At 43.9% G+C, this 24,192-nt stretch overlaps 2 long non-coding RNA genes across 2 annotated transcripts in view; one reads left to right on the plus strand and one right to left on the minus strand.

The window, feature by feature from the left end:
- LOC123638270 overlaps positions 1-24,192 on the plus strand; it is a 108,587-nt gene that overhangs the window by 60,450 nt on the left and 23,945 nt on the right. Inside the window, exon 2 of the long non-coding RNA XR_006735267.1 lies at positions 8,244-8,411. This is a non-coding gene — a long non-coding RNA (uncharacterized LOC123638270). The remainder of the gene's footprint in view (positions 1-8,243; positions 8,412-24,192) is intronic.
- LOC123638269 lies at positions 22,839-23,960 on the minus strand. Its single transcript, XR_006735266.1, has 2 exons — positions 23,749-23,960; positions 22,839-23,368 (listed from the first exon to the last, which is right to left on the minus strand). It is a non-coding gene; the product is annotated as an uncharacterized LOC123638269 (long non-coding RNA).

Here is a 24,192-nt window from a genome sequence, read left to right on the forward strand (position 1 = left end):
CAGTGAGCAGACTTCTAAATCCCAAATCTCAACATATGGTCCAATAAAAGACAGTTTTTCTAATTTGTGAATGTTTTATATGAGTGTCTTTAAAAGGCTTACAAATTAAATTGTGTTAGTAAGTCCTATAATAAGTTTCCTTTACTGGAAAGAAATAAAACTTATTAAATCAGGCTTTTTTGAGAAAAATCTGTGCTATATATTCACCAAATCCATATGCTTTAACTTGTAAAGCCTCCTTATAATCACAGCTTATTGCACTTGGAAAGGACCTGAAATGTCACCTAATAAGATGTAAGTTATTTTATTTTATTTTTTAAACAATGAAACAAGTTTTTAAAACAAATAATACCAAGAGTTCCAAAATATAAAATAGTTAAAATCAGAGCTGCTTTGGTCAAAGGAAAGGTGAAGATCTCAGAGTCCCTTTCTCACCCCCATCTCCCGTCCGTCTGCCTCTGCTGCCCCACAGAATCTGGAACTGCTCTCCACAGAAATGATAAGCTGCTACTCTTCATGTCGCTAATGAGGGAACAAGACCCAAAGCGAGTAAATGAGAAGTCAACTGTGTCAGAGAGAGTTACGTGCAGAGTAGGGGTAGAAACACAGGCTTTCTGATGCCCCTTTCCTATTCTCCATCCACCCATCCATTTACCCATCCTTCTATCCTCCTGTGCATCCACCCATTCATTCGTCTCCATTCATGCACTCATTCATCCACCTAGCTATCCACCCACCCACCCATCCATCCATCCACCAGCTTTACAAATCTTCATTAAGCACTGAGTGTCCTACACTTGGAAGACAGGTAGGCAGAGGCCAGACCATGCAAAGTCTAATGAGTCATCTTAAGAATTTGGGGGCTGGGTGTGGTGGCTCATGCCTGAAATCCCAGCACTTTGGGAGGCCAAGGTGGGAGGATCATTTGAGGCCAGAAGTTCAAGACCAGCCTAAGCAACATAATAAGACCCTGCCTCTACAAAAAACTTAAAAGTTAGCATGCCTGTAGTTCCAGATACTAGGGAGGCTGAGGTGGGAGGATTGCTTAAGCCCAGGAGTTCAAGGCTGCAGCGCGCCATGATGGTGTCGCTGTACTCCAGCCTAGGTGACAGAGGGAGACCCCATTGTGGACACTGTCTTAAGAACAACAGGAAAGGCATTGCAGGTTTTTTGGGTTTGCTTGAGTTTAGAGATTCACTTTTAAAAACACTTATTGTATAAATTTTCAAAAGTAGAGAGAGTAGTACCAATCAACCAGCTTCGACAATTTCCAGCCTATGGAAAACTTTGTTTCACTGTCTCTCCATTCTCCCCACTCCACTCTTTTAAAAAAAAGAAAAAAAAATATATATATATATACACACACACACACACACACACACACATATATATATATATATATATGGCCATCATACCACTATCATACCTAAAGCATTTCACGATAATTCCTTAATATTAAATATTGTCAGTTGACTAAAGAACTTGAGGGAGGAAACTCAAGTAACCGAGTTTGCACTTTAGAGATGTGAGCTCTAGCTGCAGCATGAAGGAGGAATCACAGAGAGAGGCGGCAGGAGCCAGTGTGGCAGTCCAGATGGGCATGGACGTGGCCTGGACAACACACAGCAGTAGGGACAGAGAGGCACCGAGAGGTGCAAGAGCATCATTTGCAGGAGGCTTGGTTGAGAGATGAGAGAGGGCGCTGAGCAGCGCGAAGGCATCGGGATGATGCCAGCATCTGGTGCGGGTGGTGGTGCCACTCACCAAGAAGGGAGACAAAACCTGAAATGTCCATGTGGATTAGCGGGTGAGATGTGTCTTTTGGATGGGTGAAGTGAAGTTAGGAGAGGAGCATGCAAGAGGAACTGTCCAGGCCGGGGCTGGAGGTGCAAATGTGGGAGTCCTGAGGCTGTAGGAACTGGAAGTCGTGGCTGCAGAGCCCTGCCAGGGAGCCCGTGCGCGGTGAGAGTAGAGGAGGCTGAGGACAGGACTCTGGAGGCACCAGGAGGAAGGCAGAGCGACAGGAGGAGAGACACCCGGCAGACTGGTACTGAGGAAAAAGCACATTTGGAAAGGGGGAAAGGTTTTCAACAATGTCCATGTGGCCAAGATGTCACATAAGACTCAGAAGTGGTCCACTGGATTTAGGAAAAAGGATTTAGAATGAGGTGATGTCAGGAAGGGCCCCTTCGGTGAGGGGAAGAGGGCAAACACCAGACTGTTGTGGGCAGGAAGGGAAAAACCGGAGGTGGCGAATAGGGATGATGTGGCTATGAAGGGCAGAGGAGAGCTAGGGCAACAGCTAAAGGGAAAGGCAGAGTTCAGGGAGGACTTTACAAACTAATAATACTGGACACATCATATACCACATGCCAGTGTTACGGGCTGCGTGTTTGGGCTGCCCTAAAATTCTTATGTTGCTGCCCTAACGCCTAGCATAGCTGTACTTGGACATGGGGACCTCTAAAGAAGTAATTATGGTCAAACGAGGTCATGACTGTGAGGGCCTGGTCCAATAGGATTAGTGTCCTCATGTGAAGGGACCCCAGAGATCTCTTTCTCCCTCCCCTCAACCACCCCCCAAGAGTGTGTGGCCAAGGCAAAGCCATTTGAGCACACGGAAAGATGGCGGCACCTAGGAGCCAAGAGATGGGGCCTCAGGATGGAAACCTCCTTGCTGGCCCTTGATCTTGGATTTCCAGCCTCCAGAACTGTAAGAAATAAATTTCTGTTGTTTAAGCTCCTCAGCCTGTGGTATTTTGTCGTGGCAGCCTTAGCGAACTCACACAGCCCAGGCACTGTGATCAGCGTGTTACCTGCTTCTGTTTATTTAATACACATAGAAGTCTCGTGTGGCAAATGCTCCTGCATCTCCCTGTGTAGATGAAGAGATTGACGCTTGGGGAGGAAAACAAACTGACTCACGTAAGGCGGCACAGCGAGCAAGTGGCAGAAGTTAGCAGGCAGAGCACTAATACCATTTCCTAGGGCTGCCGGAACAAGTGCCATGGACGGGGAGGCTTAAACAACAGAAATTTACTCTCTCACAGCTCTGGAGGCCGGGAGTCTAAGACCAAGGGGTCGGTAGGGTTGGGTCCTTTTGAGGGCCATGAGGGAAGCATCTGTTCCAGGCTCCTCTCCTTGGCTTGTGGATGGCTATCTTCTCCCTGTGTCTCTTCATATCAATGGCCCCTTCTATATGCCTCTGTCAAATTTTTCCTTTTTATAAGGACATCAGTCCAGTTGGATGAGGGGCCCACTCTACTCTGATGTGACCTTATCTTAAGTAATTACATCCACAATGGCTCTATTTCCAAGTAAGACCTCATTGTGAGATACTGAGGGTTAGAACTTCAACATGGAAATTTTGGGAGACACAGTTCAGCCCATAGCACTGCCTTCTGCCCCATCTGGATGAAGGCCATGTGGCCAGAAGGACTTGGCCAGCCAAGGAGACACCTGACTCCGGGTTCTTGAAAGACCTGAGCCTATTCGACCACAGTTGGGGGACCGAGAGAAAGAGAGAGAGAGAAAGAGAAGATCTTTTATAGGGAGATATCCCTGAGAAGGTGAGAGGGGGTGGCATTGAGTGACAGGTGGAGGCATTAGCTTGGGCACAAGAGGAGACACTTCGTTTATTGTCACAAAGAGGAGGGGAGGAGAAAGGGATGCATTTAAATGCAAAGTGAACCTGCAGATGTGGAGGAGGAAGTCGAGGGAGTTCTCTTCTTATGGCTCCTGCTTAATTCATGAAGCAGGTGGGAGATCACCCACTGAGGCTGACAGCAGGGTTTGGGACCAGGGCTCAGGAGAGGGACAGGCAATAAAACCAGAGACTTCGAAAAGAGTGGGGCAAGTCTGAAACAGCCACTGTATATAAATTATAACAGCTTTCTGTGTCTAGAGTAGCACCATTATATGTATCATTACAGAAGAGGCCCTACTATCATTTTAATAGGAAAATAAGAGAATGGGAGGGTGGGCTTGCCAGGGAGATAGTGAAGGCTGCCTGGCAGTCACAAGGGTCCGGATGATGTTGGTGACCGTGAGTTTACAGTGGCACCATCTGCAGGGTGTGTGGTTTTTCCAGCAATGCTCAACAGCTGGCCGATGGATGCCGAGAGTAAACAGTTGAGTTCCATCCAAGGCTGGGCTTTGGCCAGGAGAATGTATTATAAGGACAAAGGGGCAAGGAGGTTGAGTGCGTTGGCAAGAGGAAGGTGAAGTAAGGACATTCAGCGGCTGAAGTAGGTGGGGTAGGAAGCGTGCACGTGAGGAGGCTGTGCCTATTTCTGCTGAGGTGGCTTGCTCACGTCCCTTGCTTTCTGGTGGTCAGGGCACATGGCTATTGCTGCCTCCTGGGGGAACAGATGCCGCCAGATGCAGCATGCTAATGAGCTACAAGCTGCCTGGCTGCCCGGCTGCCCTTCCTCCTCTGCAGCGGTCCCGACTGATCCCAGAGGGAGACCCAGCAGTTTGTGTCCAGCTCTGCCACAACTTCCACAGATGCTCTGGGGACACACACATCCCTCAGACAGGATGAGGTCGGTACCAACAGCACTGGTAGTGGCACATTGGTGTACCTCCAGGCCACTCTAGTAATCTCTGGGTTATTTTAAAATGCTGTATGGGAAAACCCTATTTAGATCTTGGATTTTATTACTGTAGTCTTCCAAGGCTACCCATCTCCCCTGAGCTGTCATATTTCAAATAAAATCTATTGATGTATATTATTACATTAATATATTATTGGTATACTTATTTTGTACCCCTACTGATATTGTTAGTAATCAACCTGGAAATCCAAGCTACTATAATCACTTCAGTATCTTCGTGTACAAACAACAGGGAAAAAGAACCCAGAAAGTTATTAGAGGAGTGGGAGGAGTGGCAGAATACTAAAATTCTTCCTGTACAGAATGCTTAAAACTAAAAAGAAACACCAAACTTTGTCAGAAGCAATGAGAACTCTCATACACTGCAGGTGAGAATATAAATTGCTACAATCACTTTGGAAAACAGTTTGGTATTTTTCATTAAAGTTGAAGATAAAGCCAAGCACAGTAGCATACACCTGTAATACTCACAAGGCTGAGGCAGGAGAATCGCTTGAGGCCAGGAGTTGGAGACCAGCCTGGGCAACACAGGGAGACCCTGTCTCAAATAAATAATAAAGATATAGTTGTCGTTCATCCAGCAATTCCATGCCTAGGTATAGGCACAACAGAAATAGATAAAGATCTACATAGCAGCATTATTCACAATGGCCTAATACTGAAAATGACTCAATTGTCTATGAACATTATTATGAGGGATAAATGCTGTTATATTCATACAAACGAATATCATACAGCAATAAACATTACAAACTGCAGCTATAGGCAAGAGCATGGATACATTCCACAAACATAATGCTGAGTGGAAGAAAATAACACAAAAGAACACATACTGGGGTCCATTTATACAAAGTTTGAAAACAGGGGGAAGTGCCCATGCTTACACCACAAGGGAAAGTGACTATGTGGTACAGGAATGCAGACTCACATGAGTAACGGGTAACATAGAGAAAACCAAGGAGGGACTGACCATAAACAGTCAGGATAGCTACCTCTAGGCAGGCCCACCCCTAACAGAAACTTTAAACAGAAAATTGCCACATTCACTAACTGTGGACATAAAAATATGCTTTAGGTACTCCTTATGTACAAATTAAAAAATCTATAATATATAGCATATGTAATTATTCTTTTCTTTTGGCTTTCATTTCAAAATATATATTAACTGATTATTATCATTAGCCATAAAACAAAGGACCAATATCTGATATTCTCTTAAATAATATATTTTTAGGATTCATTAGAGCATTACAAAAATTTGTGGGGCTTAAGGTAAAAGTACCAACAGAGAACTACATATTATAGGCCTAAATATTTAGATTTTATGAATCAAACTAACAGACTGTTAAATAAAAGATGTCCTATCCTCCTACCTGGACAAACATCTCTTCTTGGCAACTTAGAAGGCCATGCTGGACCTTAGAATTCTTGGACAGCTTGGATCTTCTTGCTGGAACCTGTGACACACAAAAAAGGCAGCTCCCAGACCCAGACGCCCACCTTCACTCCCACCGCTGCTCCATCCCACACCCCTAGGGCCTTGGTGCTCATGCGTGTGCACTCCCCAGCCCTCGAGTCTAACCTTCACCCGTGGCTTTCTCCAAATATCTACTTCTAGGCACCCCTCAGGAAGGTCGACCTGAGCAAGAGGTCCACGAAGACCTGGAAGTGGGTTTAGAATCATTGGGACAGGAAGTCCCAGTGTCCCGGTACTTGGCACTTGGTCTAGAAAGGGAGCCGGTCCCAGGTGGGCATGGCCTCTTGGCCCGGTGGACCCCTCTCTCCATGAGAAGGTGCATGGCTGGACATGAGCTGGAACCCCAAAAGCACAAGGCCCAACGCAGGGGCCCTTTGTATGGGGCTAAGGGCAGCACTGCCTTTAAGGGGAAGAAAGGGGTTGCCTTGGGAAGGGCACTCGGAAAGCTTCTGGAGTCCCGGCAGTAGTCTATGTCTGGACCTGGGTGGCAGTTACATTTATAACAATTTATTAAGCTATATATTTGTTTAATACAGTTTTCTCTATGTGTGTTATATTTCCCAGTAAAGAATTAATGAAACATATATGTAGATATACATATAAAAATATATTATTCCTGGTGCTGTATTTTATGGGATCCCCATAGACAAGTCAGCTCTGAGTGGTTGCCTTATAAACCCAAACACCTTGGGCAGTTAAAATGCCTCAAGGTGCAAGTACCTAAAGAATAAATGGACAGAGTCGGGGAAACACAGTCATCTCACTCCTGGTTCTCCACCCATCCAGCCTGGGGCCAAGATACTTGGGTAACCACACACGGGTTCAGGCAGAGCAAATGAGTCATGGGCTCATGTCCTCTTGCCTGGCCACTGCAAGTGCCTCAGAGGAAAATTCCTTCTCCCCTCTTAGCCAAGACTATAAATACTGTGTTTATCAAACCCAAATTACAGGAGGCTGTTCCCATTCTGGTAGAAGTGAAAGGAGACCAGCTCCCATTTGTCCTCTTTGGAAAGCAGTTCTAGGAAGCCTTCTGTTCCCCATGGGGGAAGCTGGGTAGGTTCATTAACTAGTTCGCTGAGCTGCTACTATGTGCCAGACACAATTCTCATTTTTCTGTTCCACCTTTGAAAACATCCACTTAGTTTTGATTTTTCATTCTTGACAGGAAAAACACTTTCCTTTTACAAAGATTCACATTATCAATTCTCCAAAAGATATTCATGTACCCTTGCGGTTTAAATATCAAGGTTTTTCTCAGAATATATATTTTAAATATAGTCTGTAAATACATACACATACACAAACACACACACACACACACACACACACACACACACATGCCATTGCAAAACTGAACCTTACAGCTGTGAGCTGATGAAAGAGAAGTGAAAAATTGGCCAGTACTAACCCACCAAAAGTCCAGTCCATTTTTTTTCCCGAAAAATCAAATTCTAGGCTTTGCATCTAAGCTGTTTAAAAGCCACATTTCCAAAACACCAGTTTTTCTCCTTTTCGGGAAATAAGAAAAGCATGTGGCTCCGGTGACCTTCACAAGCTGCTGGCGAGAGGTAGAGTCAGGCATGTTTGGCGACTTCAAACTAATAAAAACAGTGACATGTTAAAAGTCCGTTTCAAGGGGGATAGTGGGGCAGTAGGGACAGGAGAGTAAAAAAACAAGTTTAATGAATGGCGAGACTAAAGCTGCAGGTTGTAGACAGGGAGGGATCACTCCCACCTCCATCACTGGTAAAAAAAAACCTCCCATCAAACATCTACCCGTCGCTCAACACTCCACCCAAGGTTGACCTTCTCCTTCCCTGTGCCCTCCCAGAACCCACTGCATGTTTGACCAGAGTCTGTGGAATATTTTATGGCACCGTATTTTGTGGTTTGCCCAACTAAACTGTGGGCTCCTTGAGGACAGGACTATATTTATTTTATGCATGTTTGAAGTTCCAGCTGATGCACAGTAAGAATCCATAAGTGCTTTCTCTGATTACATGAATGAGTGAATGAATGAATGATGGATTCCATTCCTGAGACTATGGATTTAGCTTTTCCAGCTGCTGTGATGTAATCATGAAACCATGAAAAGTGTTTCCACCCCTCCCGAGTTTACCAACTTATCCATCTCTAACTTTTGTTTTCAGGTTCAGTAAGCTGTGAGTTCCCTGATGCCAGACACGGGCAAGAGGACATCGCGCGTCTTTCAAGTAGAGTTATGAAAAGGAAGAAAGTGGTCAGCAGACTAAAACACTGGAATTGTCCTGTTCGAGATCCAGAGCTTCCACGTTCCTTGGGTGAAAATGTGGGCAAGGGTGAGTAGTGACAGAGAAAGGGTACGTTTTGTGATTCCCTTTTTTCCCCACACCATTCACTGTGGATACTAATTTCTTCATGAATAGTGAAACAAAATTGTCTCTTCTCATTTTTTCTTACCTGCTCAACTAGTTTAACTAAACTGAGACAAAAACAAAGACAGAAAAAAAGCATTCTCTAGAGCAACCCAGTATTTCCTTCCGTTTGAGTCCCTGCAATGAACATTAGCACTCGGTATTTCCAATACACGTTGAGTCTCAACTTTTGCTTTCTAGACCTAAAAACCAGACAATTCCACCACCCAGAATCTTCAGATCGCTTTAGAATTATCTACATTCAGAGTTGAAAGGTCCTTTGAGAAACTTAATTGCCTGACTTCTGAGTGATATTTTCCCCACCATTGAAATTGATTTTAATATTTCATACATACACACACACGGATACCACTTCACACTACACCAAGTAGAATATAAATATTTGGAAATTATCATTATCACCTAATAAAAAGGGGTGTTTATTCCTTGTTATCAAGGCTTCCTTAAGATACATTTCTACTGCTTCTTTTCGGGCAGCATGCTGGGTAAAAGATATGGACAGAAAGCCATGAACCAGATTTGAAGCCCAGCCCTGCCACTCTCAGGTAGTAGAACCTTGAGCAAGTTATTTAGCCTCTCTGTGCCTCAGTTTCTTTATCTACAAAATAAGCATGAGACTAGCACCTACCTGGAAGGGTTGGTGCAATGGTTAAATAAGTAAAATGATTAGAATTGTGTTTGGCACATACTAAGCCCCCAAGAGATGCGTGCAATGACACTGGGGCTCCACAGCACATGGGAAGTAAAGTCGGTGCAGCTAAGAGAAATCATTAAAGGGAGCAGACAGATGGGAGAAGCGGAGTGTAGGGAAGGGGCCGGCGAGAAAAATTGGCCTTGAGAATCTGGGTCAGGCTAGGCTGGGCTGCTCCCCTGAGCTTCCTCCAGCTACTGCTTTGTGGTTCCAGCAGCCGCGGTGGAGAAACCATGTGTGAGGGCGTGGTCAGAAAAATCCTCTGGGAAAGCCTGTGCTAAACTCTTAAATACTCTTAAAAGCAAACCCTGAGGTACCTGCGCAAACACCAATGTGAGGAGAAGGTGGAGAGGTCTCACCCACACCTGTAGAGCCATCCGGGCACAGCAGGGAGGCCGGGCACCCACTGTACTCTTTGGCTGGGGTTGTTTTGTTTTGTCTCACTTTCAGAGAGCTGGGAGTTAAACACTTACCAAAGCCCCACTGGAGATGAGAAACGGGCTGGCTCAGAAAAACTGAAAAACTAACAAAAAAAAAAAAAAAATCTTTTAAATTTCAAACCTTTTTCTATAGTGTGCTCACTCCTCCACTATATAGCAGGACACGAGCCTAGGAGTTCGATATGGTGTGCTATGGTTTATCTAAAGAAAAAAAGCCAAACCAAATTCTTGATTCACAGAGGGCCAAAAAATGTTGATGGACAGGATTTGAGAATGTTGCCATTTTTTTTTCCCTCTAAATACAAGTTTGCTGCAGGTCCACAGCAGTGATCCGCACCCTGTATTCACATCTGCCACAGGTTTGTGGCAAATGTCCCATAAAGGGAGATGTGAGGAAGGTGGGTAATTCACATACTCTCCTATCACCCCTTTGCAAATATGATTATTCTGATATGTTTTGGAGAATATGAAAATGCTACATAGTGGGAATCTTCACCCTACTTCATTACACTTAAAAGACCATTAGCCTGTTCAGATGTCTGAGTTGTTTAAGGGTCAAGGATGAAAGAATATGGATCAAAATGAAGAAATAGCTCTAAGTCTGCCTGCATTCGTTTGCTTGGGCTGCCATAGCAGAGTACCACAGATGGGGGTTTAAGTGACAGAAATTTATTTCCTCACAGTTCTGGGGGCTGGAAGCTCAAGATCAAGGTGTTGGCAAGGTTGGTTCCTTCTCAGGCCTCTCTCTTTGGCTAGCGGGTGGCCATCGTCTCCCTGTGCCTTCACATGGTCTCCCCTCTGTGTGTGTCTGTGTCCTCATCACCTCTTCTTAGAAGGACACCAGTCATAGTGGATTAAGGCCCATCCTCATGGCCTCATCTTAACTTAATCACCTCTATAAAGACCCTTCTCCAAATACGGTCACATTCTGAGGTACTGAGGGCTAGGACTTAACCTTATGGATTTGGGGGGATGGGGACACAAGCCATCCCATCACACTGCCCAAACATGAGCACTATGTACCTACAGGGATGTCTGACTGAACAACATCCACAGGTCACATTCCCAGAGACGAAAATTCTGAGATGGAGCTTGGCACACAGGTGGTTTGTGGGGAGTGCTCTGGGAAACACTGTCACGCTGTCAAGGCGGCAGAGGAAGCAGGATTAGACAGAGGGAGTGTCCAAGTCATAGTAAAGGCCCCAGCTAATCACGGAGGTGCTCTGGAGGTGGGATGGCCCATCAGAGTTGTACAGAACCAAAGCAAGGTGGCGCTGGCTGCAGGCTGCCCCCCGCAAGGAGGGATGACATGTGTGAGGAGGCTCTCCTCAGCTGAGGACAATCTCAAGAGGGGACTTGTCTGTGAGCTATTAGGTGCCAACTCTTCTGTAGCTGACAGAATGAATGACCACTCAGTTGGGGGTGGGGTCTCTGGTCAGTGCACCCCAGTGTCCACTATGAATTTGAAGTTTACTTTCCTCAAGTGAGTGGAATGACTTCCCATTATCTTCTTAAGAAATTTCTCACAACCTACAGAAGGGGAGAAAATATTCGCAAACCATACATCTGATAATGGATTAATGTCCAAAGTCCTAAGGGACTCATAAAACTCAATAGCAAGAAAACAAATGACCTGGCTACAAAATGGGCAAAGAACCTGAATAGACATTTCTTAAAAGAAGACATACAAATAGCCAACAGACATGTAAAAATGTGCTCAACATCACTAACTATCAGGTAAAGGCAAATCAAAGCCACAGTGAGGTATCCTCTTACTCTGGTTAGAATGGCTCTTATCAAAAAAACAAAAGTTAACAAGTGCTGGTGAGGATGTGGAGAAAAGGGAACCCTTTTACATTGTTCATGGGAAAGTAAGCTGGTATAGTCATTATGGAAAATGGCATGGAGGTTCCTCAAAACTTAAAAATAGAATTATCATATGATCCAGCAATTCTACTTCTGGTTATTTATCCAAAGGAAATGAAATCAGTGTGTCAAAGCGTTCTCTGCACTTCTGTGTTCATTGCAGTGTTATCCACAATAGCCAAGATATGAAATCAACCAAATGTCCATGGATAGATGAATGGATAAAGAAAAAGTGGATATACACACAATGGAATATTATTCAGCCATAAATAAAGAATGAAATCCTGTCATTTGCAGCAATGTGGCTAGAACTGGAGGTCATTATGTGAAGTGAAATAAGTAGACACAGGCAAACACTGCATAATCTCACTTTATATGTGAAACCTAAAAAAGTCAAATTCATAGAAGCAGAGAGTAGAATGGTGGTTACCAGGGGCTGGAGGGCTTATGGGTTGAGAAAATGTTGGTCATAGACTAGAAACTGTCAGTTTAAGGACAAACAAGTTCTGGGAATCTAATGTACAACATGGGGACACGGCAATACTGTATCAGATATTTGAAATTGCTAAAACAGTAGATCTTAAATGTTCTTAACACACACACATACACACACACATGCGCATGCAATGGTCACTACGTGAGGTGATAGATATGTTAATTAGCTTGGCTGTGGTAATCATTTTGCAATATATACATATATCAAAACATCATGTTGTGTACTTTAAATATACAGAATTCTTATTTGTCAAATATATGTCAATGAAGCTAGGGTAAAAAAAGAAAACAAACAAATTTCTTATCACATCTCTTAGTATATCAAAGGGTAACCTATTATAACCCTAAAATATGTGACACAACATTGGGCAGCCAGTGTAGCTTGGTGGGAAAAGTGCACACTATAGAGCCAAAAAGCTCTGGGTTCAAATCCATGCCCTGCTAGTTATTAATAGTTTTTACCCTCTCTTAACCTCCAGTTTCTCCCATGCACAATGAGGATTAATAAGACCAACTTTGTTGGACTGTTGCAAGAGTAAAACAAAAAAATATACTTAGAGTGTCTAGCACAATGCTTGACACAAGGAAGACCTTCAAAAAGCATCAGTGCCCTTCCTCTTTTTGCTGCAAATAGTTCATTGGTGGTGACAGGTTACAGATCATAAATAGAGGTTTCATCTCCCAACGTCAAGGAGTGTTTCTCGACTGGTGTGACCAGAGTCACCTGTAAAGATCGTTAAAATACAGATTCCCTGGACCCCACCCACCCCTCCTCAGTGAATCTAATTCAGGGATCCTAGGGTGGAGCAAGCTCCATGGATGTTTCTGATATTCAGGAAATCTAGAGGCTGTGGATGCTGATCTCAGTAAGTTCATACTCTTTATATTAAAGCCCAGGCAGTTCTGTGCTCAGGCGATGCTGGAGGACATCTCTCACGGCCCTCCTTGTCGTGCGTTCTGTGGCTGTGGATGTACATATCACATCGCAAAGCATAAATACTGTGTATTCCAGAACGAAAACATGCATAAATCATGTCAGTCATAGAATCAAACCAATGCTCCTTTTTGAGATGTGATTTTATTGAGGTGTAAATCACCACTAAAAGGCAATTTGGTGCAGACAGGAATTTTACTGGGGGATGCAGATCCCCTGAGCTTGTCTGGAAAATGAGAAGCATATTCAAAGGCAAAGTACCCCGCAGGTGTAGGAGTTGCTGGGCCCTCATGTCTGCACGGAGATGTAACTTTCTCATTTAGACCAGTCCTGTGGAGCTGCCCGACGGGCCTGCTGAAGGCTCTCTGTGCTCGATCCCGAGCTGCGTTGCAGAAACTGCGCTGTCAGAAAGACACTGACCGAGGTCCACAAAGTAAACAGGACCTGGGATGCAGAAATGACCTCGAAGCTTACATGGGCTTTCCCATGCCTACCAGACGCTTTTCTTGACTTAACACCGGGTCATGAGGTTTTCCAGTGTCTTCTGTGGCTTTCTTTTCCCACAGGCAGGCCTCATTTATTCTAAAATATGAAGCTTTGGGGGTTTCTTGAAAATGGTAATTTCACTCGGTAAAAATAAGTCCAGATGAAAACCCCATCTGTGGGAATCCATTCTGAAAAAGGATTAAAGTAAGAACATGCCAGGAACTGTCTATTTTCCTCAAGTGATGGGTAGCCACCCAGACCTAATCGCTTCCCATATGATAGAAAAAGATTCTGGAAGCAGCACAGCAAAAGTATTTCAATGGCTGAGAACTCTAAGGTGACTCTGCACCCACCATCTCCATGCAAATGTCACACGTGCAGCAATGGTGAGCCCTCTGTCCTTAGATCTATGTTGCTAATAACAACATAGACCTGGGTTCTCTTTTTTTTTTTTTTTTTTTTTGAGACAGAGTCTCACTTTGTTGCCCCGGCTAGAGTGAGTGCCGTGGCATCAGCCTAGCTCACAGCAACCTCAGACTCCTGGGCTTAAGCGATCCTACTGTCTCAGCCTCCCGAGTAGCTGGGACTACAGGCATGAGCCACCATGCCCGGCTAATTTTTTTTGTATATATATTTTTAGTTGGCCAGATAATTTCTTTCTATTTTTAGTAGAGACGGGGTCTCACTCTTGCTCAGGCTGGTCTCGAACTCCTGACCTCGAGCGATCCACCCGCCTCGGCCTCCCAGAGCTAGGATTACAGGCGTGAGCCACCGCGCCCGGCCTGGGTTCTCTTATTAGTAATGAGAGAGGTTTCCATCACCGTCTTCCCGCAGTTTGCCTTTATTCTCTCTCTTTTTCTTTCTTATTTCAGCTCATTACGGGGGTACAAAAGTTCAGGTTACATGTATTGCCCGTGTCCCGCCCATCCCCCCGAGTCAGAGCTTCAAGCGTGTCCATGCCCCAGACAGTGCACATTGCACTCATCATGTAGTTATACCCCCATCCCCTCCCCCCACCTCCCATCCCCCCGAGTCAGAACAGTCAAGCATGACCATTCCCCAGACGGTGCACAACACACTTATCATGTAGGTATACACTCATCCCCTCCCCCCGCTCCCCCACCTCAATCTGATACCCAATTAGTGTTATTCCCAAATGTGCAACTAGTGCAACCCCTGTGGAAAGCATTATGGAGATACCTTAAACAGATTCAAGTAGATCTACTATTGGATCCAGCAATCCCATTATTGGGCATCTACCCAAAGGAACAAAAGTCATTCTATAAAAAAGACACCTGTACCCGAATGTTTATAGCAGCACAATTCATAATTGCAAAGACGTGGAAACAACCCAAATGCCCATCAATTCATAAGTGGATTAGTAAATTGTGGTAGATGTATACCATGGAGTATTACTCAGCTATAAGAAATAACAGTGATATAGAATCCCTTTTGTTCTCCTGGAGAGAGTTGGAACCCATTCTATTAAGTGAAGTATCCCAAGAATGGAAAAACAAGCCTTTATTCTCTTTTAAAAACTATTTCCCCAGGTTCGACCAGGGTGTTGTAACCCACAGAGGCACCGTAATACTAAAGAGACTGTCCTTTAGGTATTGCCAGAGCCCACCGGGTTTTTCACCGGCCCATTTAGAGACGCACCTTTGAGTACAATACTCAGACAAACAGTAGATTTGCATCGAGTGCCCACGTTCAAATCTCTGTCTACCTGTGCCCTGTACTCTGCCATTCCCGAGATACACAGGATTTTGGAGCTGGTGGAGCACATTAGTGAGGGTAGCACTGCAGTGGACCGCAGTGACAAGTTCCCCTACAGCCTCAGTGGCTCAGCACAATGCACTGTTCTCACTCCTGAGGCAGGCAGTGACCCTCCTGGGAATCTATCCTAGGGATCTGGTCTCTTCCATGACACGGCTCCACCATCTCAGGTCTCTCATGTACAGCAGTGCAGAGGAAGAGAGAGGGTGTGGGACAACGTAGGGAGTAGGCCAGAAAGCGAGTACCTCACTTCCTCCAGCATCTGATTGGCCAGAACTCAGTCTTATGTGATCAACCTCAACCCAAAGGCAGCAGAGAACAGTGGAGAAGTACACAGATGCTAAGAGTGTCTGCCTCAGAGAGACGTTAGGTGGCCCTTTCTTTCAACCTCTTTAAAGTTTTTTTAGTTGAGGCAACTGAGACCCAGAAAACGTAAGTTACACACAGCTAATCGGGGACAGCTCAGCTCAGTGTTCACCAGGCAGCTCAGTGCCCATTCCTATAATTCCAGTTAATGTATCAAAAGGCTCATAAAGTCTCAAGATACAGTCAGGGCCTTGTTTCCAGGCCTTTCTATCCAGGACTCCAGGCTAAGAAGGACTATGACCACCCCACTCTGAAACCCACAGTTCCAGGGCAGCGTCCCCTGGTCTGAGAGCTGGACAGACGAATGTTTCAAGGAACAAGTGCCAGTAGCAAACCCTAATTACGGGAAATGTTTCTTGGCTCCTGAGGGATACAAAATTACTTTGGGGAAAGTCAAAGAAAATAGAAACTGAATACCCTGAAATGCTTTATTTGGAGGCCAGAAGTCACCTACCAAGGCTGTGCTTTGTGCTTGATTCTGTCAAGACAGCTTAAAGGGTGGAGACGGGGTTTCAGGGGAGAGAAGGTCTGGATGGTGTCAGCCTGGTTCGCAGCGTCACGTTGGCTCGTGGAAAATATATCCTGAAAGGTTGTCCTCCTTGCAGTTTGGATCAAACGTGAGAAAAAACAGAGGCTTCCAAAAAATACCTGCTAAGAATGAGGAAACAGACACAGGCAAATGTGGTCTCCTTGACGGATTCTGGAAGCTGTCTGGGGAGAGTAACCTTTCGCTAGTGGAAAGGACTCCTGTGTGAATGTCTGCAGAAACCTTTGCCCCGTCTGTAACTGTCTACACCCGTGCTAACTGAGCAGTTAGTCACATACCTAGTTTTGCAAATTCTGACTTTACAATCACAGAGGTTATGTATCTATAGGATTTTTTGCCTGGATTTTTAAATTTTCATCTGGAGATCTGGCACTGACTAGTTAAAGGCTGCTTGTTGTTTCTCTTATTTTTAAGGATCCTGGACAAATTATTTAACATCCTGAGGTGTCCCCTTCCTCCTCCCCCCTGCCATAACAGCGAGGGAGAGAAAATAAATAAATATAATATATACCACTTGTCTACAAAGTATGGTCCTGATTTCACCTACATATTTCTTTACTACCTAAAATCAAATAACAATAGAAAATAGAATTATATTACTTCATTTAGCTGCCTTTTCCCAAAATATAATCACATTTCCTAGATTTTACAGATCAGATATAAAAAGAATAAAACTGTAGAATTTGATGACATGTGCCTTAGTTTTTCATCTCATTTTCTTCTTTCCATGCTAATTGTTACCCCTCTTTAAAAAAATTTTACTCTTGTGAGTTGGGGAAATATTGTGCCCATTTTATTAACAGCCTTTTTGAAGTCAATAGGAGGAATGAGTTTGCTGAATCACAGGGTAGCTTACAACAAAGGCTGGACTTAAATCAATGGTCAGTGTACGAAGCAGGACAGGGGAGGCAGGCCGGTTAGAGATCTCCAAAGAACAAGGAAATAAGGTAGCTTTCAGAGTTAAACTAGTGAAATGAATACAGAAAGCACACACATACTAGTAAAACAAAACGAACCCAATTAGCCGGTTATGGAAGTAAGCCAAGGAGATCCATCCATCCGTAAAGTGAACTAGAAGAGTGTGAGAAGAGCTTCTCAGACTCCAGTGCACTGATGTGGGGGTGTGGCGATGAGGACGGTGCCTGTGTGGCTGCAAGTCAGTGAGCAGAAAGCCAAGTGGCTGCTTTGTGCCTGATGGGTGATGGCTGTGTGAACAGAAGGGGTTGGTTAGCCAAGGAAGCAGAAATAAAGGGAGAATCAGAGAATCACAGAGGCCCTCCGCATGGTAGAGCCTGCTGACGTGGAAGCATCCAGGGAAGACAGTGTGGACCAAAGTATTCTGTTCCTTTGATGAGACTCTCTGTGGTGGGCAAAAGGGCCTGAAGCCATTGACAGCGCCATTTTAAGACCCATCAAGGGCCCTGGTTCTGATTCTGTGGACACCAAGCCACCTGGTGCTATTTGGCTCCTCATGTAGTGGGCCTGCTGGCAGGGCTGCCTTGAAGCATTCGGGTCTACTCGTAGCTTGTGTTCAGTATTTTAGACTAACGTAATTCTATGTGATGGGGCATATTCTTCACAGTAAACACCACCCTCTGGGGCGCACCTGGGCAGGAGTGACGTTGCCCAGCAAAGCCTCAGGCCTCACCCCCTGCTCCTTTTGAACTTCAGCTGAACCAGCCCAGGTGATTTCGCCTGAACCATATATAAAGGCTAGATCGGGATGTTCTAATATTACAACTGTTCTTAGTGAGCCGACAAAACAATTGCCATATTGCAAGCCAGAAACGGTCTGCAGATTGAAGGGATGGAAAGAACCTAAACCATTGTAAAAGGCCACGTGCTGACTTTCAGTTGTTCCTGGGACCGTGCCATAGACAGCTTCATCACAGATACCAGCGCAGTTGACAGGGTAATGTTTTCCAGGTTTTTTCACACCTTATCCAGTTGCAGTGATTGTTAGGTGATAAATACAGTGACAGCTCATTACAAAATTCAGCTTCCAGAAGCTGAAAGGTGAAGGGGCACCTCTCACCCGCGGGGTGACGGGTTAGCATCTTACCCTTGCTCCTTCTCTGGTCTCCACATTCCGCCGAACCCTGTCTGGAACCGCATGCACTCAAGAGGCAGTAGATGTCACACAAAGCCAAGTCAGAATGATTCGCTATGGAACCTCAGGTGGGAAATACATAAGACAATACACTAAGGGGAATGGAGGAGGGAAGGAAGAACATGGCGTAAAAACTCGAAAGCATTGTCCCTGCCCTCCGAAAGTGTTTCTATTTGTGATGTGTGTGTGTCTATGAGTTTGCACACTTTTGTGCCCTCATGCCAGCTGGTCATACACATACAAATCTATGTCCATAGACACTAACTACTTGGCTTCTTTAAACAGTTTATTGAGACATAACTGACATACAATAAACTGCACATATTTAAAGTGTAATTTTTTTCTAATCTGTAATGATGCCTTCATTTAAAAAAAAATTATGTGAGCACAAGCATGTAACCATGAAACAAAAACCATGTTTTAAAAAAAAAAAACACAAAAATCACAAGAACATACTAACAGTGATTGTACTAACTAGAGAAGCCTTCACTTAAAGTAAATTTTGATAATGATGATATATATATATATATGTGCAGTGGCTCATCTAGCACCATAATCAAAATAATGAACATATCTATCACCTCCAAAGTTCTCCTGCCCCTTTATAATCCCATTTCCTGCCCCTCCTACCCTGATTCCCATCCCCAGGCAGATCTGCTTTCGGTCACTACACATTAGTTTGGATGTTCTAGAAAATTATATAAGTGATGCATATGTTATGTGCCCTTTTTTCTGCCTTCTTTTACTCAGCATAATTATTTTGATTTTCATCTATGTGGCATAGATGAAATAATCTATGCATTTCTTCTCATTATTGCTGAGTAGTAATGGATTCATTCCTTGTATGGATGGACCACAGCATGTTTATCCATTCACCTTTAGTAGATACTTGGGTTATTCCCAGTTTGGGGCAATTAGAAATAAAGCTATAAGAACATTTATGTAAAAGGGTTTGTACGAATATATGCTAACTAGGACATATGTTCAGCGTGTACCTGACTTTCTAAGAAAATGTCAAACTGTGTTCCCATCAGCAGTTTATGAGAGTTCCGGTTCCTCCACATCCTTGCCCACACCTGTTATGGTCAGATTTTTCTTCTAATTCTTGCTATTCTAACAGGTGTTTAGTGCTATCTTCTAGTGGTTTTATCTTGCACTTCCCTAATAACTAACGATGTTGAGCATCTTTTCATGTGCTTATTTGTCATCTGTAGGTCCTCTTTAATAAAATATCTAGTGACATATTTTGCCCATTTTTATTGGGTTGTTCATTTCTTATTATTGAGTTTGGAGTTTCTTATCTATTCTAGATACAATTACTTTGTCAGATTTGTATATCGTGAACATCTTCCATTGTCTGGCTTGTCTATTCATTCAATTAACAGTGTCTTTAGAAGAGCAGAAGTTTTTAATTTTGACAAAGTCCTATTTATTAATTTGTTCTTTTATAGATTGTGCTTATGGTGTGGTATCTAAGAAATCTTTGCCTACCCAAGGTCACAAATACATTTTCCTACATTTTTATAAGTTTTAGGTTTTACATTTATTTCTGATCCATTTTGAGTTAATATTTATATGATGAAAGGTATAGATCTGAGTTCATCATTTTATGTATGGACAACCAATTATACCAGCATCACTTGTTGAAAAGACTGTGTTTCTCCATTAAATTCTCTTTGCATCTTTGTCAAAAATCAGTTGTTCCTATATGTGTGTAGGCCTATTTCTATTCCATTGACCTATTTGTCTATCTTTAAGCTGATGCCACGTTATCTTGACTAGTGTAGCTTTGTAAGTCTTGGAATCAGGTAATATTAGTCCTCCAAGTTGTTATTTTATAAAGATTTTTGTTTTGGGAGGTTGGGGGGAGGGGGTTGTTTTACTAGTCTATGTCCTTTGTGTTTCCATATGAAGTTTAGAATCAGTTTGTCAATTTCTACAAAAAAGCCTACTGGGATTTTGATTGGTATGATGTTGAATCTACAAATGAATTTAGGAAGAATTGATATCTTCCCAATATTAAGTCTTCTGATCCATGAACACATTATATATCTCCATTTATTTATGTCTTCCTTAATTTTTCTATAGTTTTTCGTGCACAGAGAACTGTAAACATTCCTCAGTGTCATACAGTAAGCGACAATCATCAATCTTCCCTTCAAGACTGACAAGCTAAAGGCACCAGAGGCTTAAGCTTCACAATGCAAGGACTATAAAGAGGGACTATTTCCTAGAGTCACGAGCCCTAAATGAGAGAGCACAAGTTGCAGTTTAATATAACCACAGGCTGTAGAGTCAAGCTGCCTGGGTTCAAATCCCAACTCTACCACTTACAGCTGAGTGACCTTGGGAAATTCACAATCTCTCTAGAACTCAGTTTTCTGATTAGCAAAATGCAGAAAATACTAACACCTTCCTTATAAGGGTCTTAATAGGATAAAATCAGCCCATCAAACACTTAGAACTATTCTTGTCACACAATAAGCAACTAATAAATATTAGCAATTGTTGTTGATTTTATTATTACTAGCACTTAATAGATCATCTGGAACATAATAAGCATCCAATAAAGGGTAGATATTATTAGCTTACATAGCAAACTAGGCCGCTTGGTTAACACCTTCAGGAATGCTTCTCATCTGCTTTGAATATCCCAGGCTGAACTGTTACTAGAAGTAGGTTTGTTCTTAAAAGAGCTGACCCTGATACGGAACACTCCATTCGTTGGATACTGTACTTAAGACTCTACATCAGATATGTCTACACAGGATCTCATGATGGTAGGCAACTCTCCACAATTAGCGGTACTATTGGCTTCCTTAATCTCTCTCTGGCCCATCTTGGGGTTTAGAAGTCTGGAGGAGGTTGTATGAATCATCTTCCCTCATTGCTCTTCTGAAATGCTAGGAGAGCTGACTCTTTCATGAGGAGGCATCTACACTGGTTTTGGCTCTTGCTATAGAGTAAAGAAGTGACCAGATCACCTTCCATACATCCTAGAGTGCTATGGTGTGATATAATTTTCAAACCCAGAAAGGCTTTGTGTGTCTCTCATCACCCACTACTACCCCCCATCCTTGCACACACACACACACACACACACACACACATATGCCCATGCACACGTGAACTCTCCCTCCTGGCCTGCTGACACAAACTGCCTAATTGGAGATCCATTTCTGTGCTTGATGACTTTGTTCCCTATAAAAAACATAAATTGCCTTTGAAGGAAAAGCAATCATTAACTTGTGCATGTAGGAGACAGTATAAAGTAACAGAAAGAGCCCTGGACCAGGAGAGGAAAGACTTACTTGGGTTCTGATATTCCTGGATGCCTTTTTTCCTCTTCTGTAACCCAAGATTCCACCTAAGCTCCTTGACCCACAATGACAGGATGGTATTTGAGCCATTCATTCATGCAGCAAATTTCAACCGGCCACTTACCAAGGTCAGGTGTTGTTTTAAGTGCAGGGGACACAGCTGTGAATAAAACAAAATACTTGCACCCGCAGAGCTTATATCCAAGTCAGATAGACAGGTAAGAAGAAAATAAACACATATGTAATAGGTTGTTAAAGAGTGGCAGATTTCTAGAATAAAGATAAAACAGAGTAAAGAGATGGAGAACGTGCATGCTAGTTTAGACGGGGTGTTTAAGGATATTCTTTCCCAGACTGCAACAATCAGAGACCTGAAGAAAGGAAGGTGACACTTGGCCAGCTGGTGGAACATTCCAGGCAAGGAGTGTCAAGTGCCAAGGGCATAAGGTAGAAGTTTGCTCGAGGAAGTGTGTTTGAGGAAAATAAAAAAGGCCTATACAGTTGCAGGAAAGAGACAGTTGGAGAGGTGTCCAGAGGCCACAGCGTACACGGCATTGCAAGTGATCGTAGTGACTTTTAAGTGTATTCTTAGTAAGATGGGAAACCATTGGAGGTTTTGAGCAGAGGAGTGGCAAGATCTGGCTTATTTTAAAAAGATCAGTTGGGCTGATGTGCTGAGAACAGACTGCAGCGTAGCTGGAGGGGAAGCAGGAAGACTAGCGGTGGTGCAGGAGAAAGCAACTGGTGGCTCAGACCGGGAAGGCAGTGGTGAAAGAGGCAAGAAATGGATGTTTGGAAAAGATGTTGAAGGACTGGATGGAGGATTTAAGCTCCATGCCATGGAGGAAGAAAAGAGTTAAAAAATGACGCTGATTTTGGCCTGAGCCAAAGGGAGGATGCCATTTACTGATACATAGAACCTTGGAGGAGAAGACTTGGGCCGCGCGGGGGCATCAAGAGTCTGTTTTGCACATGACAAGTGGGATTGTCCATGGGCTACCTGAGGCCCAGCTCCAGTAGGCAGTTGCAAATACAAGGCAGAGAGGAAAGAACCGTCAGGGTCAGAGACTCGCCTCTGCAGGCATCTGTCTGCATGGGTGTTAAAGTCATGGCACTGGGTGAGCTCACCCATGTGGTGACTGTCACTAGAAAAGAGGAGAGAAAGATCCAAGAAAAGAGAGTGGGAGGGAATGGCCAGTGATGTCAAGGAAATATCTGGAGAGCAGGTAACATGGAAGCCAGATTTAAAAAGTGTTCAAAGGAGGGAAGGAGCAAAACCTGCCAAAGAGTTAAGACGCTGTTTTAAATCTCTACAATTTATTACTGGATTAAATGAGATAAACCCCTGGAACTGTGTATTGGGCTGCTTTGGGCTACAGGTCAAATACAAGAAATCTCAACTAAATGTAGCTTAAACAATAAAAACATTTATGATGTCACATAATATAATTCTGGAAGAAGACTAATTCTGAGGTTGGTTTAGTTTGTTGGCTCAAATATGTCATCAAGGACCAAGATCCCTTCCTCTTTGGGCTCTGCAATCCTCATGGTTAAAAAGGGGCTGCTGTGGCTTCAGACGTCACATCTTCTCCCTCCGATGTCCAGAGGTGGAATAAAGGGAATAGCCTTTCATTGTGTTGCTTTTTGAGGAGGAAACTTCACCAGCATAATTCTCTTCCTGACCAAGCCAGAATTGTACCACATACCCATGCCTAAAACAACGCTGGCAGAAAGAATGATACAACTCAACATTCACACCTGGGGCTGTGGAACAGCCCAGAGTCTCTCGAAGAACCTGGCCACTCTGAGGAGGGGGAACAAAGTCAGGGCCTATGAGACAAAAAAAAAAAAAGAGTTAAAGGGATAGTTCTTGGTTCAACAGCCAATACCATCTGCAACACAAGCATTTGGCATTCTAAACATGCCTGCCTTTCCTCCACAGCAAGGATACAAATATAGGAAGCTATGCATAAATAATCATTATCTCTCAGCCAACAGGGAAAGTGTTTTCTTCTCAGGCTAGTGTTGGAGCAACTACTGAAACACTCACCTGTGCCTACCATAGTATCACAGAATCTGAACAGAAGAGACCTGGAAGGTCCAGGTATCCTCAATATAAAACCCCTAGGACTTTGCATATTAGATAAGGTCCTAGCAAGAAATATAGAATGTTCTAAAATCATACTAATTTACTAATAACAGGAACTCACAGGATTTGATGGCAGGAGTAGCAGCAAGTGAGGCCAGCATGTAGCAAAACCACAGGGCAATGAATGCAGTGGCCAGGGCTGGTACCAGAGGGGCCTCATTCCCCACACTGAGGCTGGAGGAGGCAGAGGGCTCCGAGGGTGGCCAGCCAGCAGGCGCCGAGACCTTTGGTTGAGGGGCACAGCCGTGCCACAACAGCCTTACAAGGGTGGGAGAACCTGGGGTATAAATAAATGTCCAGACTTCACCTTCTTCTCCCACAACTGGGAGCCAGAGGGCAAGTGAGCCCATGCGAGCAGCCCCTGCAGGTCAGACTCTGGGGTGCGGAGCAGGGGAGAGGACAGTGGAGTTGGGTCTGGAGCAGAAAACAGAAGAGATCCAGCTCTGCCCGTGGGGGAAGGCCAGCCACTCCTGAGGCTACTCATTCCCTGCTCTGGCTGCTAGAA

This window comes from Lemur catta, chromosome 5, assembly GCF_020740605.2.
Source record: "Lemur catta isolate mLemCat1 chromosome 5, mLemCat1.pri, whole genome shotgun sequence".
NCBI classification, from domain to species: domain Eukaryota; kingdom Metazoa; phylum Chordata; class Mammalia; order Primates; family Lemuridae; genus Lemur; species Lemur catta.